Below are 18,523 nucleotides of genomic sequence, written 5' to 3'. Positions count from 1 at the left end.
TGAGGCGACCCCTGGGGCGAACCACAAATCCTAAAACAAGCTCGACAGGATAAAGATGAATAACATATGTACTTTTAGTCTGGAGATATCGCAGGTATCAGTAAGGCATGGGGGATAGGCTGAGGACATAGGCAGAATAGCAAGTGCGCCCTTCAAATGACCAATCGCCTGAGGGGTCAGTCAGGCTGGGACTCTTCCGCAAGGGTTTGCAATTCATGTAGTACTGTGTGTCATTCCTTGGCAATGGGGACTCTGCGCATGCCGCGGGCTTCCTCGGGCCTGATGGCCACGGATTCAGCCTGTCCCCATTTGAGGGCGGCCGTGCGCCAGTACTGCAACCCTGGTATACAGTTAGCCTTCCAAAGCATCATACTATATACCAGTGCTTTAAATGGTCCGGTACTCACCGGTACTAAGTACCGGCACTTCTAAATTTTCTGCCTTTGAGTACCGGAAAATTTTGTTGTCTCAAAGACAGTACCAGTACTCATGGGGCAGCAAGGCAACTCGGTGCAATTTGGCATGTAAAGAAAGAAGCGTGACAGATGAGGAGTTGGTCCGTTTTCGTGATTGCTAATCTCCCTGTACAATCTGCTAATTGAGCAACGCCCATATGTATTCAATCAGAGCAGGCAGGGAGTTTGGGAGGGGCCCGAGTCACACTGTGGTTAGTGACAGTGTCCACTCAGGCTCTGTGTAGAGAATTGCACTGTAGGTGTGCGAGAAGGGCCCGCTAAGAGGCACATCTCCTGACTCGGGAAACCTAATAGTAGGCTTCCTGCTGGCATAGCAGAGTAGTGCAGCACTTGATTGGAGCCAGATCGAGAAGAAAGATGGTGATGATGACGCTGTAGCACAGCAGTGGAGGGTGTGGGGGGAGTGGGTCGGGCAATCAAGGTGTAGTAATGCGGACATCAGAATATGCGTTTCTAAAACACAAACTAAATTCCCTGTATGCGTGCGCAAGTGCTTCTATGTCCCTGTGCATGTTATGTATGAGTAAGTGTTGTTTGCAGTGTGCATATCTGCACACCAATTAACCGTCAATCAAATTAAATGTGTGCCTCTGGCCCCGCCCCTTAGCACTACCCATAGCCTCGCCTCCATAGCCCAGGCCCCTCAACTCCGTCCCCTAGTCCACATCTCAGGTGTGTACCTGCACTTATTTTTTTTCCATTTAAAGCATTGACTATATCTCAGACCGAGCAGCAGAGCCAAGTCTAGGAAACTGTTAGTGGCGCTTCCCGATGTTTTGCGTTTGAAAAGTCCCAGAATTCCACTTTCCAGAAACACAGCCCCTTCCGCCCCGTAATATTCGTCAGTGTGTATGAGACATCCCACCACATCGTCGCCACCACTTGCCAACTCCAGAACATGTGAGCTATATGGCCCCTTTAACGGCTGAGATAAAAGTGTACAGCTAAGAACTACCACTCAAGAAGTCATACAGCCAATATTGAGTGGCCTTTAAATCTGGTGCCAAGTGTGAAGAGCACTACATTTCTGGTTTCCTTCAAAGCATCAGAGAGCTGCCTACATTGAAGCTTTAACCTGGGTCTCAGGCTGCAACCGATCGGAATCTGCAACAGGTCATGGCACCCAGTGTCACATGCTTAGTAAAGGAGCCCTGGGGGTTGCAGTCCTACACAGGCCACTCACAAATAGGAAAAACAAGCATTAAAAATGCAATAGGTCTCGCCTTTCATTAAGTTAAAGCCATTTGCTTTGCTATACAATACCATTAGCAAAGCAAATGGCTTTAACTTAATCAAAGCCGAGACCTATTGCATTTTCAATGCTTGTTCTGGACTGCAGTGACAGCAGGCACATCGGTGTGCGCGTGCTCACACTGCTAACTTCTCACTAGTGTAGAAGTTACGTCATGACATCATGCCAGCTGAACGTTGTAGAAGGGAAATCCTTTGAAGTTTAAAGAGAGTCATTTTCTCTTTGGATTTCCCTTCTCTTTTTGAAACTCAGGAGCAGCAACATCGCCGTGGTGTCACTGGGGCTTTAAGTGGAAGCTTTTTCAATATTATATTCTAGCCATAGTTGCTGCTTATGTATCTTATGCAACTAACAACCATTGACAAAGCCAATAGTTCTGGCTTTTTGTAAGTGTAATGTTACTTGTTGTATTATATATGTGGATGCAGCGACAGAAACAGCAAAATACAAGTTGGGCAGCATACCATGCTAAGCACAGATTTTTAGCATAGGTGTTTTAAGCCACGTCCTTTATTACATTGGCCACGCCCCTTTGAGAGACCCCCCCCTCCCCTAGTTTTTTCATCCCACTTAAAGCCCTGCATACAGCCCTCCCTCTATCCCCGAATGCATAAAGGATCAGGAGTGAAGTCGGATGAAATGAGGAGCGGCCGGAGACTCTTGACCTGAACTGGTGGGTTCCGCGGTACAGGCCCCTGGCGTGGCCCTCACACAGGAAGACTCCTTCTCCCATCTAACAGTACATACACCCTCCATATCCCACAATGCATTAAAGATCGGTAGTGACGTTGGATTAAATGAGGAGCTGCCAAAGACTCTAGACATGAAATGGTGGGGTCCGCTGTACCGGCCCCCGGCGTGGCCCTGACACAGGAAGAGTCTCTCTCCCCTCTAACGGTACATACAGCCCTCCCTCTACCCCCTGCATGCATTAAAAATCAGGATTGACGTCGGATGAATGAGGAGCGGCTGGAGACTCTTGACATGAACCGGTGGGTTCTGCTGAACCGGCCCCTGGCATGTCCCTCACACAGGAAGAGTCCCTCTAACAGTAAATACAGCCCTCCCTCTATCCCCCAATGCGAGTGACGTTGGGTGAAATGAGGAGCGGCCGGAGAGTCTTGACATGAACAGTGGGTTCCGCGGTACCGGCCCCTGGCGTGGCCCTCACACAGGAAGAGTCCCTCTCCCCTCTTACAGTACATACAGCCCTTCCTCTATCTCCATCAATGCATTAAAGATCGGTAGTGACGTCGGATGAAATTAGGAGCGGCCGGAGACTCGACATGAACAGTGGGTTCCGCGGTACCGGCCCCTGGCTTGGCCCTCACACAGGAAGAGTCCCTCTCCCCTCTTACAGTACATACAGCCCTTCCTCTATCTCCATCAATGCATTAAAGATCGGTAGTGACGTCGGATGAAATTAGGAGCGGCCGGAGACTCGACATGAACAGTGGGTTCCGCGGTACCGGCCCCTGGCGTGTCCCACACACAGGAAAAGTACATCTCCCCGCTAACAGTACATACACCACACCTTCCATATCCTCCAGCACATTAAAGATCAGGATTGACGTCGGATGAAAGGGGGAGCGGCCGTAGACTCTTGACATGAAGCGGTGAGTCCCACGGTACTGGCCCCTGGCGTGTCCCTCACACTGGAAGATGTGTTCAGTCATCCGAGGACGTTGGCCCTCACTCCCTGTGAGAGTGAAGGCCTAGAGGGAAGCACGCGTGTGTGTCCAGTGAGAGTTTCTTGCTGATGTGGCCTCAGAGCACCAGTGGTAACAACCTCACCTTTCACAAGTGAGGCCGGTCACTTCTGACTTTTATGGCACCCCAAAAACGTCTCACAACAAGCACGGTCCGCTTTCACTTTCGTGCGTCGTGAAAGCTTTCTGGTCTTTATGGGGCCATGTGTTTGAAACACATGGCCCCATACAGATAAGAAAGCGTTCACGCCGCACGGAAGGCAGACGAGCCCGTCCAAATGGGACGGCTCAAAAAGCCGAACAAAAACGTCACAAACTCCTCTTTTCCAATGGCTGGCCACCGTTTAGCATAAACAGTGACGCAGGCCAATGGAAAAGAGGGGCTGGGCTTAATGCCCTTTACAGAGAATACCCAAAATCTTTAAATCTCGCCAGCGAGGCTGCGCATGTGCGTAGCTCACGCCAGGCGAGACCTAATAAGCCCATGGACTACAGCCCTCAGGGAGCAACTGTGTCTCATGCATTAAGTGGCAAGAAAACGCAGCCAGTGCTGTGTATCAGAGTCACATTTAAAACAAACTGGTGAGTTGGACGCCCTAAGAACTAATCTCTTTTGCATAATAGGACCCATCAAAACTACCCCTGCTCCAGCTCACAAAGCGGGGGGTTGGCGACGCCGTTGGTGGATGGTATGAGAGCCAGTAGTAGTCGCAGACTTCTGAGATAACTAGTGTGCGCCACCCTAAGGAGTTTGTTGGCTGGTCAGGGAACCTACCATGTGACAAGAACGCCTCTTGTACCATACGCCAAGCTCGGTCGTATAGAAAGCTACTTAAGTTGTGTTGCAAAATTTTCGAGGCTCGAGCAACCTATTAAGGACTTGAGGATCGACTGCTAACCTTACTAACAAATTATTACATAAGGAGATGCCCCACGTTTGTAATTCAAATTTCACATGCCTAGCTTTTCCAGCAATCGTTCCTCATTTCTGGAATTCTTTATCAGAAACAATTTCCCTTACCAGAATCGCTTACTTTTTGCCAGCCTTTCAAATTATAGGGGAATTGGGCCGGGATTTTTACCCAGCCTATTTATTCCTCATTGCACAGTGGATTCTCCACATTCTACTCCTTATAATGAGGCCTCTAGTCATTTGTATCGAAGAATATCAGAGCCACATTGGTCCTTCGCTCACTCTGGCATTTCCAATACAGGCTGCAGGCTAGGGGATGGTTTCAGAAGGACTGGGTTGGCATGACCCAAGCATGCCACAAGGGCTCCCTTCTAGGTGTGGCCTCTTGCAGTGAGTCTGGTATGAATATCTTTGCCAGATTTTATTTTGTTTCCAGTCCAGCCCTAAAGAATATGCAGCCTGCCCTATATCGTATGTGATTTATTTGCATATGATTTTTGCTTTTTTCTTATTTATTGCTGGTCCATATAACCACGCTCCCATTCTTCATCATGGACACAGGAGCCATGTTTCTATGATGAAGAATGGGACAGTGATGATCCATCCACAACCACGAACGCCTAGTGTGCCTTCATCTTCAAAAGAAGCGGCATAGGACATTAATAATGCTCCTAAGACTAGAGGAGGCTTCACAGTCACAAGTACTGCTCCCTACAGTCACCGGGACTCTTCCCCTCTGGAGCTCACTCCACAATGACTCCCTAATGAAGATGTACCAGAAACAACCATGTATAGTGGATGCAATCTGAGACAAGCAGATTTGCCGGCCACTCCGGAAGCCCAACAGGAATCTACCACTCAGTGAGCAGACAAGCCTAACCCTACTTCTTGCTGAATCGCTTGCGTGGTGAACTGAAAGGCCGGGGAAGGGTTGAAGGCATGTGAGCCGTGTAAGGAAACCTTAGGAGGTGCAGGCTTGCCCACAGTTAACCATCAGAAAAGGACAAGCCTTCCTTGGCTCTAGCGAGCAATCCCTGTATAATAGCCTTAATCGGAAAATCTGGGTACAGTTTAATGCTCCAGTAATCAGTTCAGAAGGGCTTAGCCTGATCGCTGCTGACACTGCAGCCACAAGGATTGCAGAAACGCACCCACTTGGTTTCTGCAGAGCAGACACAGAAGGCCACTTCCTCCATCCAGTGACCCGCAAGTTTCAATATTGCGTCCGCCTTGGAGTTTCATTTCCAACTGGAACATTCTCAGCTAGTCTTATATTTTCTCTTCAGTACAAAGGGCGGAGTTAAAATTAACTCTATGCAAACCCTGCAATAAGTAAATACGTGATCTGGTAATACTGGTTCAGTTCTAGGAGGGGCTTGGGCATACCGCATCGGTCACGCGGATTTATGACAGGCCCTGCTTTTCAATCATTTTCACTTTAAAAAACAAGCGTTGACAAAGCCAATAGGCCTCGACTCTGGGACCTGTTTGCTCTGCCAATGGTTCAAGCTATGCTGTGCAGCATCCCAGATACCCTGCAGCATGGCTTTTAAAGAACAAAAGAATATGACCCCGGCCGGTCCTGTCATTTTGTAGGGGTGCACACTAAAGCATGCATGTGCCTGCAAAATGATACAAGCACCTTTTTTTTCGTTTTCTGTGCCGATCCAAGCTTCATCAACAAGCACACAAAAAATTGTGGCACTGGTATGGGGAAGCAACACAGAGGGGAGGGAAAGAGGATGGAGTCATAGAGAGGTTAGGAATCAACAGGAGGATAGGTCGGCCAAGCAACACAAGGGTGCGAATGGTCAAAAGGAACACAGAGGAAAGAAGATGGAGGGCACAGGTGGCAGAAGCATATGAGAGAGAAGAATGTAGGCTAGCAAATGGATGACAGCGAATACAATGTGGAGCGGAAGAGAAAAGCACACATGTAAAAAAAGCAATGCAGAGGCATAAGCACACAAGGGTACTATGGAGGCGGGTGGGGGAGACAGACACGCGAAGCGAAAGAGCAACATGAGCCAGTGCAGCAAAGGGGGAGACAGCTGGAAAACACATGTACTCCTTTGCAGAAGACTTTAACAAAAATAAAAAAGTAGCACCTTAAAAAGGAGCAGTGGAAGGATACAAGTAAATGCCTGTGCTCCAGGAGATGGACAAGCCCAAAAAGAAGAAAGAAAGCCCACACCCACGAACAAAATAAAATCTAATGAATGACAATGAAGTCAACCAATGGTAAGCAATGTGCGGGATCTAAGCGCACTGTAAGATAACATCGTAACAGACAGAGCATGCACGGTTTAGTATGCAAGACCTTAAAATAAATTCGGAAAATTAGGGGAAGTATGATTATACCCATAACCTCTTTTGGTAATTGATATACAGTGGTCTGCAGGTTAAAGTGGGGGTTTCATTTTGTATCCGGTTATTAAAGGAGTATTTTTGTTAGAAAGAGCACATGATTTGTGGCACACTTTTATTTTAGAACTATTCAAAATATGTATTTTAGAATATCTAACAAATTAACTAACAAAATGTTTTGAAAGTTAAGTATACAGCTACTATAGTAAACTTCACATTTATGCACCTTGGCTATATATATATTTCAAGGTATGTAGTTAAATAAATATACTTACCTTCACAATATTTTGGTAGTTAACATTCTGTCTGCAATAATTTTGCAGCACAATACTGTGCTCAATATATTGATGTTGTATGCAACCATGATTCCTACCCCTCTTCATCAAAAAGTGCATTTCTGGAGCAGAAAAGGAATTGGAATTCATAATATAACAAAAAATACAGTCGTTAACTATATTTGTTGTACAACATTTCATGCGGGTACAAAGGATAAGGCTTAAATAAGTCTTAAATAACTACCACGAGGAAGTGTTAAGTGGTTGGATGGAGCCTCTATAGCAACTTACTCCAGCTAGTAATTATGGATGAAAAACTCAAGATGGCTTCTGTTACGGAGATGTATCGGAAATGAAGTATCCTTTCTGAATATTTATTTTAGAACATAGGCAGCAACAGTTGTTTGCACCAAATGTCTTTACATCACCTTGCAATGGCTTTAAATGCTGAGCTGCCCACTGCCAGCATTCCCTCCACATCCCACCTCATGTGACCACAACACACGTGATCACCTAGACATACCAAAGTTTTTCTGAGTTATTAACCAGTGTGATTTCTTTAATTGATCTAGTCTGTTTAAGCACAGTTGTTTGGTTTACCAATGTTTAGCCCCGATAATTATGCTGTTAACCTTTCTGCTTTCATAAGCTATACTTTTCAACATTCTGCATACACTTTTGCAAATATCACTCTGCCCAGATCTGAAAGTAAGGATATAGGTAAGTAGAGGAGGGAGGACGGAAGCGGTACTTGCCATTGATGTCATCTCATTCTGCTACAACTGTATCCAACTTTCAGGGAGTTGACACAGAGAAGAACATGCCCAGTGAGCCTCGTTTCTAGGACTGCGAAGGGTTGCAGCGTTCTTGAACCTCACCCCAGCACTGTAACACGCCTCGAAAGGTCAGGCCTGGGACTGGATCCAGTTGGAGCGACCCAACAAGAAGTTGGGAGGAGAACTGGAGAGAAAAACTACTCTTCAGGCACAAACCTTTACTGGCCACAGGGGGCAGTAGTTGTTAACCTGACTGTATGTATGAGACAACTGTATGTGAAAACTGGTGGATGTGTGGGGGGTGGCGGAGATTTAGGCAACTCATGCAAAGATAAAGCTCGACGAGGGCTTTTTATGTGCAGTGTGGTGAAATGGGCAAATCATTGTCCCGCTGGTCCATTCCTAATGTCACTCTCTATGAATCTTGATTGGTGGAAGGGAAATCGCAGGCGCTCCCGACAGTAAACCTATGGCTATATTTATTGCTGAGCTTACACCCTTGATGCCACGAGCTCATTTAGTTTATTGTGATATTTTGTGTTTGCTGGATGTCACCGTTTTATTTTTACAATGTCTCTGTCTCAGAAGTGGCGATAAGTTGTGCAAGTTACTTCTATATAAAAGATTTAAAACTACAACTGTAGCTACCAATATACATATATTTTTTTTACATTTTTACACAAACGCACATGTATGTGTGTGTGTATATATATATACACACACACACACACACATATATATATATATATATATATAGCGAGAGAGAATATGTTACGGGCAACTGTGCAGTACGTTAAATATTGCCATTGAGGGGTTGTGGTTACATTAACCACAAGGCCGAAGGTTCAATGGTTTGTACATGTCGCCATAAATCCAAGATGGCAATATAAAACCATATTATTCATGGTACCTGTCATGTATTTTTATACTGCATGCTTATTTTGGGACAGACGAGCCTGAACAAAAGCTGTTTTCTTAAAAGTACAGGTAACAATGGGCACTGATGTATGGAGGTTGTTTCTTTCTTGAGTAAATTGTTAATAAAACAATTGACAATCGTGAGGGTCAATGAATTTAGGTGATTATGTGGCTACAGTATTTACAGAATAATGATGTATTCACTGCCTTTGCCAGAAACTTGGCATATCATTTGTAGATTTCACCAAAAATGTTTATCTCAAATTGATGAAAATAATACTGACAGAGAATATGGAGCATAAATTGCATCTTTTTGCCACATATTTTAGATAACCTAGCTGTACTATATTGTACGCTTTGACACAATCACTGTAGCCCTGACAATTTTAACACTGTATAGATTGGTTTAGGATCTGTCATTATGACGGTCAAATCTGTATTTCACCGGCAACCATGAAATAGTTCTTTTAAATACTATTTATCACCACTTTTGAATAGTTAGGGGACCATGACTTATAAGAGGTGACGTTTAGTGTAGGTCATGACCAGTAGTGGCTGCTACTAGACGGGGGTGGTGGGGAATGAAATAAAAAGGAAAAAAAAGGACTTACCTGAAACGGCTGACTGCAGCCTCTCCTCCGTCCTCTTCCTTTTTCCTGTCCGCGCCGGCAGCAGGAAGCACCCCAGCACTCAGGCTCCCCTGAACTAATCACAACGCTGCGTTGCGATTGGTCTGAGCGCCGTGGTTCGTCGCTCAGATGGGGACAGAGGACCTGTGCATGTTCCTCACCAGGCTGGTATGCAGCCTGGAGGGGAACAGGCAAAGTTTCCAAGAGGGCTGGCCAAACAGTTCGTGCACATTTAGGGAGTGCACACCACTCCTCCCCGTGCTCTGGCCAGCCCCGCCTGCCCCGGACTGCAGTAGGAAATATAGAATGATAATAAGGATACATCGTCATCATTTTATTCTTCCTCTTGAGCAGTGGGGCGACTCTCCTCCGGGTTAGCGGAGGAGCCGCCACTGGTCATGACACAGTAATAAACCACATTTATACTCTGCACATCTCCATAAATGATTTATGGCATTACTTTTTTCATGTGTATTTGTTTTAATAAAAAGAGTTTTACCAAAACCAACATTTATGCAGCAAGGTAAAATCACACTGAAGAAGCTTCCTGACTGTTAGAAGAGTTATTTATGTAAAGTAATTGTTACCTGAAATCTGTGAGTCAGTAAATAGTGTTTTTCTGTTCTCGGTTTTGCTATTCTGCGGTAATAAACTTGAATTTCACTTTTGCTTTATATTAATAAATGTGTGAATGAGTGTTTTTAGTAGAGTTGCTCTAAATAACATGCTGCATTGTGCCACATTTACTTTCATTGCTATGGCATAAATCTTATAATGGTTTTGGGGCCAGCCCACTTATTCAAGGGGTTTGTTTAGCAATCGGATGCCCGAATCAGTTTGATCAAACAATAGAAACTGGAACAATGGAAAGATCAACCATCTGTTGCAATGACCCCAAATGGGCCATTAAAGATACTTCTTTCATCCCTGTTGCACGTTCCTCAGTGCTTGATATGAGCTGGCATTTTTCCAGTGCTTGGCACCAGCACGTTATACTCAGCATCGGTTCGAAAGACAGTCTACCACATTGTGGCATTCTCTATCAAACTTAAGATGCTAAGACAGTGTGAATAATTCAATATACATTAAAACAGAATAATACCTGCCACCAATGCCATTCTTATAGCTTTGGGTGGCCTTGAGTAGTCAGAATGGTCACACTTGTATAAGTTGAGAGGGTTAATAGTAATGTTAATTCTGTCACTGGCAGCACTAGCTAGGGCAATGGGGTGGTGCAAGCTGCAGCGGCCTCCTGAGAAGGGCCCTGGCACTTACTTTTTTTTTTAATACAAATGAAGCACTGCCTTTTCTATCATAATAAAATTCAATAGAATAGCCCCAGACGACACAGAATATACTCAAAAATCATACTTTGCCTATTCTCATTTTACCTTAATAGTTCCAATACTTTGTTTTCTAAGTGCTTTCTTTCTTGTTGTCTCACTTTGTTTTTAGTGCAACTCTTGAACTTTGCTGTCCGTTTCCGTCACGGGATCTGCTCATCACAGTGAAGGAATCCACTCCAGGCCTGTTTATGAACAGCTGCTTCCCAACAATTCGACTCGATGCTATTCAGGGAGCTGCAAAAAAGAAAGAAAAGTTAGTTCGCTATCAGAAATGGACTAAAAGGGCCTGGCCTACTAGTCTTGCGTACACGTTTCGGGTGAAAGTCTATAGTTCGAAAAGCTATTAAATGGAGTAAAAGCTTAATATAGTCATGCTTGGAGGATAGGAGGTTTTCAAATGTGATCCTACCACCCAAACCACCCAGCCTGTCTGTGGGTCTCCTGTCTAGAGAGCTTTGTTATTGAGCATTTCACAAAAAATATTGAAAGCCATGCAGGATTGGTGCAATCCCACAACTGTCCTAGTTTCCCACTTTACTGACGTTTATTTGCACCCCAAATTTTCTTTGGGTGAAACTTTGACTTTGGTGCTTTTGTTGGGTATGCTCGTTATTCAAAATGATAGAACTTCAGATTGTCTTTGAGGGCAGTCTGCGGCTGGTGGGCTGGGCTAAATATGCATCTGCATATTTCTTTCTTTTTCTTCTTCCCTTATAGCAAGTGTTTTCCTTTTTAGTTGCCTTGATCAAATCAGGGGGTTTTAGGCACGTTACCGCAATAATAGCCTGGGGGAGTGGCTCTGGCTGAGGGGGTGCTTGTGGTCGACCAGGGGATTGCTTGGGACGTTTGGGCATTGTCCCAGGGCAGCAAGCAAGGTGAATTTTGTGTACTAGCTTGCAAGGTACCCAGGATTGTTGGTGCAGGGTTTATTGTATTAGGGGCATTTACGGTTGTAAATTCAGGCCACATTTAAGACAGGATTCGGGTGTACACCTGAGCTTTGAACAATGGCACCAAAGGGGAAGAGGGGGCAGGCCCCAGCTAGGATGGTGCAATGGATGGCTGCAATGTTGCAAACTATGAGCGACCTAGGTCACACCGTGGCAGAGCTGTGCAGCATTCCCTCCGGTATCCAGTAGATCTAGGAATGAACGGGTGGGGGTGGGTCCAGCCCCTGGGGGGGTTACCAACCCCAGCTTTACCAGAACCGGGGGTCGCAGGGTCTGTAGTCCCACCCCTCCCAGAGCCTGTAGTACCAGCCCTCCCAGGACCATCAGTCCCAGCCTCCCAGTGCCTGGAGTTCCAGTACCAGTGATCCCAGCGGGGGGGTCAGCACCAGGGGGCACGATTCCACCAGCGGGCATGTGAGGCCCAGGGCAGCCGAGCACGTAAGGGGGCGCTGTGTTAAATAAGGTCCCGCATGTGCCAGTAGAACCCTCCAGCAGTACCCATAATTTGGTCCCAGGGCAGCCTGATCTAGTGGCAAATTTAGCAGCGGTGCTTCCATGGCTAGCTAAGGCAGGCACAGCGATTCAATCTGTGGGCAATGGGCTCCTGTTAGCTGAAGGGGATGCGGTAGAGAGAGCCAGGAGCTTAGTGGCGCAGGTTGAGAAAGCGAAACATGTGGTGCCGCCACCAGTGGAGAGCCAGAAAGGCACAGGGAGCAAGGCGGGGGAGCCAGAACCCCCAAAGCAGGTCACAGCTGCCGGACCTGAAGACGGAAAGATGCAAGCAAGCACATCAGCTGGTACAGTACAATTGTTGCCAAGTTTAGGTTTGGGGGAAGTGCGCTCAGAGCACATCTGCCAAGGCATATAGCACAGGAAGTAAAAGAACAAATTTGGAAAGGGGAATATGTGAACATGTTTTCTTTGCTGGTAGACAAGGATGAGAAAGAGGAGGCCAAAAAACGGAGGGAATGGTCTCACCCAAAGGACTGGGCCAATTGGCCTACTAGGACAAAGATTGAGGAGGCGTTAATTAACTGGATTAAAGCATTTTCCAATTTTCATGCAGTGATGGTAGAGAAATTCCCAGGGCTAAGCGCAGAATTGGTGTGCTACCACAATAGGATCGCATGAGCACATGATAGTATGGGGGAATGTGTTGGAAAGAATATGACATGGCGTTTAAAAGGCTGAAGGCCTCTGACCCAGAACTCACATGGGACCAGGTGGATATGATTTTCTGGTTAAGACACATGAACTACCAAAGTAAGGAAGTGCCAAAAGGGCAGTTCTTTCAGTCAGGGGCACCCCTAATCAAGGGGGAGGGGGGGGGGGAGAGGGCAGCAGCAGCAAGAAGGGAGCGTTTTAGGATTTCAACAAAAAGACATGCACAAGGCCCAATGGGTCATGCAAATTTAGACACATCTGCTACTTCTGTGATTTCTCCTCCCACCCAGAATCAAAATGTTTCAAAAAATCAAGGGACAAGGGAGTTAAGAAACAGGAATGAGGGTTGCTTACTTGGTAAAGCTCACTTACCAATAGACACAATGGCTTTGATACCCTGGTTGAATAAGTACTGCTGCCCAAACACGGCCCAGCTTTTGCTGGAAGGTTTCAGGGACGGGTTCAGGATTCCTGCACTCGGCTATTCTGGGGTTTTTTACTGCCGCAATCAACAATCTGTGAGGGACAACATCTCTGTAGCAAGAGACAAAGTGCTGAAGGAATTACGTTTGGGGAGGCTGGCAGGTCCCTTTGATTCAGTTCCTGGGAAGGATTTTGTGTGCTCACCGCTGGGGGTGGTGCCCAAAAAAGACCCAAGGGAGTTCCGCTTGATCCATAACCTATCGGCTCCCAGGGGTCAGTCACTGAATGATGCCATTGATGAAGCCCTGTGCTCTGTGAAATACGCATCATTGGATCAGGCAATTGCAATGCTGCAGTCGCTGGGCCCAGGCACTTTACTAGCAAAATCCGACAGAGTCTGCTTTCCGCCTACTGCCTGTCCACCCACAGGATTTCCACCTCTTTGGTTTTCAGCTAGAAGGGAGGTTCTACATGGATAAGTGCATGCCAATGGGGTGCTCGGTCTCTTGCTCATATTTTGAGAAATGATGCTCTTTTTTGGAGTGGGTTTTCATGCAGGTTACCTGGCACCACTGGATATTACACTATTTCTTGTTGTTAGGGGCACCGCAGTCACAGGAGTGTGGCAGAGCTTTGGAAGAATTTTGTGCACTCATGAGGGACCTGGGGGTTCCCCTAGCACAAGGAAAAACAGTGGGACCGGCCACCCAAATTGAGTTTCTGGGCATTGAATTGGATTCCATTGAGGGGGTGTCACGCTTGTCATTGAACAAAGTGGAAGGTTTCACGTTGGCATTAGCAGACTGTTTGCGCAAGGAAAAAGTGACTTTGCATCAACTATAGAAGGTAGTGGGTATGCTGAACTTTGCTTTAAGAATCATCCCTATGGCCCGTTCCTTTTCATGTTCCATCCTGCAGGCAATGTCAGGGCTGAAATAAAAACATCACCACACTCGGGTGTCCAGCGAGGTTAAGCAGGATATGCGGATTTGGATGGCATTCCTGCGTGACTTCAATGGCATGGTGGTGTGGTCCAGCCCAGCTAGGTCCAGCCCGGAGCTTGGCCTCAGACGGATGCTGCAGGGAGTAAGGGGTTTAGAGCCATTCTAGGTTCGCAATGGCCAGCACAGCATTGGCCCGCGTGGTGGGTCGAAACTGGTGTAACAAATAACATTTAATTTCTGGAACTATTCTCCATTTTGGTGGCGGTGACCATATGGCCACACCAGTTTCGCAATCAGTCGGTGTTTTTTTGATCAGATAATATGGCGGTGGTGGAGTGCATCAACCAGCAGTCTGCCAAATTTAAGATGATGCTTTGCTTGCTTAAGGAAATTGCACTACAATGTAGGAGATTAAATGTGATGTTTAGAGCTAGCCATGTCCCAGGGATTCTCAACCATGCGGCTGACGCGTTGTCTCGTTTCAAGATGCAGGTTTTCAGGTCTCATCATCCGGAAGCAGGGGACTGTCCCACACCTTTTCAGGAGCATCTGTGGCAGCTTGGTGACCAAACCTACCAGACCTCATGGCAGCTAGCCTAGCACCCAGGACTAGGCAGGCCTATGAGGGGCATTTTCCGCATACTGCGCTTCCCTGGGCATGGCTGGGAAGGGACATGGCATGAACTAGTATCCGTTACCTCATTCATAAGGGAATTGAGGGATGGAGGGAGCTCTGTGGCATGCGCAAAGTGCCACATGACTGCTATGGCCTTTTTGCAAAGATGATGGGCCATAGGGATCCTACGGGTAAATATTTACTGTAAAGGGCTCTAAAGGTGTAGCAGCGCTTGCAATGGGCCCAGCCAGACATTAGACACCCAATTAGCATCGAAGGGCTCTCATCCATCATGGAGGCACTGGGGAAAGTATGACCACTAAGGTCCAACTATTCAGGTGTGCCTTTTCCCTCGCCTTTTATGGCGACTTCAGGGTTGGGGAATTGGTGGCACGCAATAAACAACTGGCAGGGTGGGATGCTATTTGCCCATGTTCAACTACAGGCAGGGTCAGTAACCCTATCAATCCCTAGATCAAAAATGGATCAAAGCGGGAGGGGGGACCACGCTATCCTGTAAAGAGCTCAGTGGAGCTCATGCTGTCCGGTGGGAAACCTGGAGACATACATGGCCTGCAGGCCATGGGGCGCAGGGGGCCACTATTGATCCACCAGGACAGGACCCCCCTCACGAGGTTTCAGTTTGGGAAGGTCTTGGCATTGGCACTAGGGGCAGCAGGCCTGGACGCATCCAAATTTGGTACCCATTGTTTCAGGATCGGGGCAGCCACCGAATCCAGGTTCAGAGAATAGGGCGTTGGTCTTCGGACTGTTACAAGCGCTTTGTGTGGTTTCATTTACTCTAAGTGGCATTGCTAACATTTGGTTGTTTTCCATTTCTCAGCAGTTTCCACGCCCTATCCCGCAGGAGGGGAGCTTGGCGTCGCCCACCGGTCAACTACGCCTCGCCCACGCCAGGTACCCGCCTGGGGGCCGGGCCACAGAGAAGGCAGGATCATAGGTCATTCGTATGTGAACTGATTGAAACAGCATTTTCTAACAGGCAATTTTGCGGACAGGGCCCGCTGTGCGGGTTGGAAGGTATCAATGTATGGTCAAGGGGGATTGAGGTTGGATCAATTCCAAAAGCTTCTTGGACATTTGTTTGTTAAGTCCTCAGCGGCACCTGCCGCGGTGATAATACATTTGTGAGGCAATGATTTGGTGCACCTGGGTAGGAAGGGAGTGGTGGACGCTGTAATAATGCAGGAGGGGTGGTTTGCCAGGCAATGCCCTCAGTCTCTTTTAGTATGGTCTCACATGATCCCGAGGTTCCAATGGAGGGGGGTGGAGAATCTGTTTGGGCTTTGAATCACTCCGTAAAGAGGATCAATAACCGGATTGACAGATTTTTCAGACTCCTAAATGCGGACGATTCCACATGGGTGCATCCAGGGGGACCGGTTCTTTTTACAGGGCGGGGTTCACCTCTCTAAATTGGGTAATTACTTGTTCATGGAGAATATGCTAGCCTGGATGGTAGGGACAACACATGGGGTATTACCTGGGTGTCAGCAGTAGATGGGGGGGCCAGATAGTCAGTCAACTATACCTGCCTGATGGGGGTATGGTCTTGATTGCTTGGTCAAATTTTACATCTCTTATTAGGCATCCCATTGTTTAACGGGGACGTCGGGGGGGAGGAGGGGACTGTGGTCCCTCATCACACTCCAGGGGGTGCTGGTAGCCGGTAGGCTGAAGGGTGCAAGGGGTAGGGAGTTCCATTACCAGTAGGCCGCTTGGGCCAACCCCTGCGCAGGCGCATTGGGCACCAACGTGGTATAACATCAGCCCCTGGGAGGTAGGACAGAAGGGTGTAGGGGGTGCCCGCAAAATAATCTGCAGGGCACACGGACCTCATGCGTAAGGTCACGGTAAAGGGGGACCTGGCAATTAATGGGGAACAGTCATGACCTTGCACGAAGGCTCATCCAGGATACACAGAAAACAATGTACATGTTCCACTTTTAAGTTAGGTATGGCTATGTATTAGTTTCATGTTAAGGTTAGCCATAAAAATTGCGTCAATAAAGTACTGAAAACTGTGATTGACTATGTTGTGGTTTTCTGCATATATATATATTTTTTTTAATTGTGTCATGAAATGTTAGGTTTTATTATTTTTTATAAAACACGGCCGCGGGGTCATACGACCCCTAATCCAAGATAATTGTGTTTGATGCTTTACTATCAATACCTCGGTGTAGAGAGGGTTTCAGGGGTACGGGGTAACTGATCATTCACTGGGAGGGGACTTGGCAATACCAGGCCATATTATACGTAGGAGCGGAATGGAAATGCCTTGAACTGCCTGGCCAGGGTGCCCTCCTCCCAGTGCTCACTACATTTGCTTCTTAAGTTCTCATTAACACCACTAGGAGCTCCCGTTCTGATACGGAGGAGATTACACCGATCTGGCCGATTTTACGCAGTGCAAAATATATTTTGTATTGTTGCTCTTTTTATAAAGCAGAACTCGACTCAGGGGAATTGGTGACCACCAGTTACACAAGGTCAGATTCATTTTTTTGTTTGTTTTACGCACAAGGAGATTAAGCGATTTGCCCAGAATCACAGGATGTGGAGCCTGAACCGGGATTCAAACCTGGGTCCCTAGTTCCAAAGTCGACAGCTCTGGCCATAACACCGCACCTTCTCCCCATAAATACTCCCAAGGTCAGGAACATAACACAGATCCTGATTCTGAGTTTAGATCTGCAATTTGTGGTCACACATTGCACTTTTTATATACACAACTATGGTTTTCATGCTCAAAAAAGTAATAGGAGTTGACCCATTTTATATTCCAACATTTTACTAGGAATGGGAAAGACATTACAATGCACAAATTATATCTGCATAGATTCTCTTCACATCCCATTGAACCATGAAGCAGGTGCACCGATTTGATCCTCGAGAAGGAAATCTGTTTTTGTATCATTCATTTTACAGATACAATATTAAATGGTATTAGGTCTTATATTATTATACATGAAACAGTGTTCAATGTAAACACTGCAACCACCTATGTACTCCTCACCCTTACCTTATCTTCGTACACCATTGTGGCTGCGCTCCTGATAAATTCATGCCATAAAATTGCCATTTATCGTCTTTTTTTTATATATATAGCGCGAACTTGACCCGAATCGGGTATAGGAGTGCTTTACATAGCACCAGTTACGATACAGGAGGACACACATTCATAATTGTTAGGCACGGGGAGATTAAGTGATTTGCCCAGAATCACAGGATGATCAGCGTCATTGCCGAGAGAAAGGGCAAACATGGGCCTCTTCCACTGTTTAAAAGCACATTTCAGCAGGAGCTGGACTTGCAACCCTGACAAGAAGGCATTTGTAATCTAATTTAGTAGTGCTGCAGACTTCGAGAAGCAGTTGGACTCATCTACTAGATCCAACAAGCATTTGCAATGCAACAGGTCTCGCATTTACGCGAGTTTGAGCTATTGACATTGAAAATGGCAATGCCTTTTTATTCTTGTTTTTAAAACATAAATAGAAGGCATTGTCATTTGCAATGTCAATAGTTCAAACTCGCATAAATGCGAGCCCTATTGCATTGCAAATGCTAACGGCTGTCCTGCAGTTCCCCTGGGGCACAAGCAGGCATCCACTTCTGTCAGGACAGCTGATCGCAGCAAAAAGACAGAAGTGGATGCCTGCTTGTGCCCCGGGGGAAATGACACACGCGAAGCGGCATACTGTTGCTATGGCAACAAAATGGCGTGGGACTGTCCACAGT

The 18,523-nt window shown here is 46.6% G+C and overlaps 1 protein-coding gene across 11 annotated transcripts in view; it reads right to left on the bottom strand.

Annotated features, from left to right (window-relative positions):
• Window positions 1-18,523, bottom strand: part of RBM47 (RNA binding motif protein 47) — a 341,878-nt gene that overhangs the window by 117,306 nt on the left and 206,049 nt on the right. For all 11 annotated transcript variants that reach the window (XM_085642210.1, XM_085642224.1, XM_085642211.1 and 8 more), the window contains one exon: window positions 10,707-10,895. The gene's annotated coding sequence lies outside the window, so the exon portion shown is untranslated. The remainder of the gene's footprint in view (window positions 1-10,706; window positions 10,896-18,523) is intronic.

This window comes from Triturus cristatus, chromosome 2_2 (assembly GCF_964204655.1).
Source record: "Triturus cristatus chromosome 2_2, aTriCri1.1, whole genome shotgun sequence".
NCBI classification, from domain to species: Eukaryota; Metazoa; Chordata; class Amphibia; order Caudata; family Salamandridae; genus Triturus; species Triturus cristatus.
This window is presented reverse-complemented; position numbering and strand designations above follow the sequence as displayed.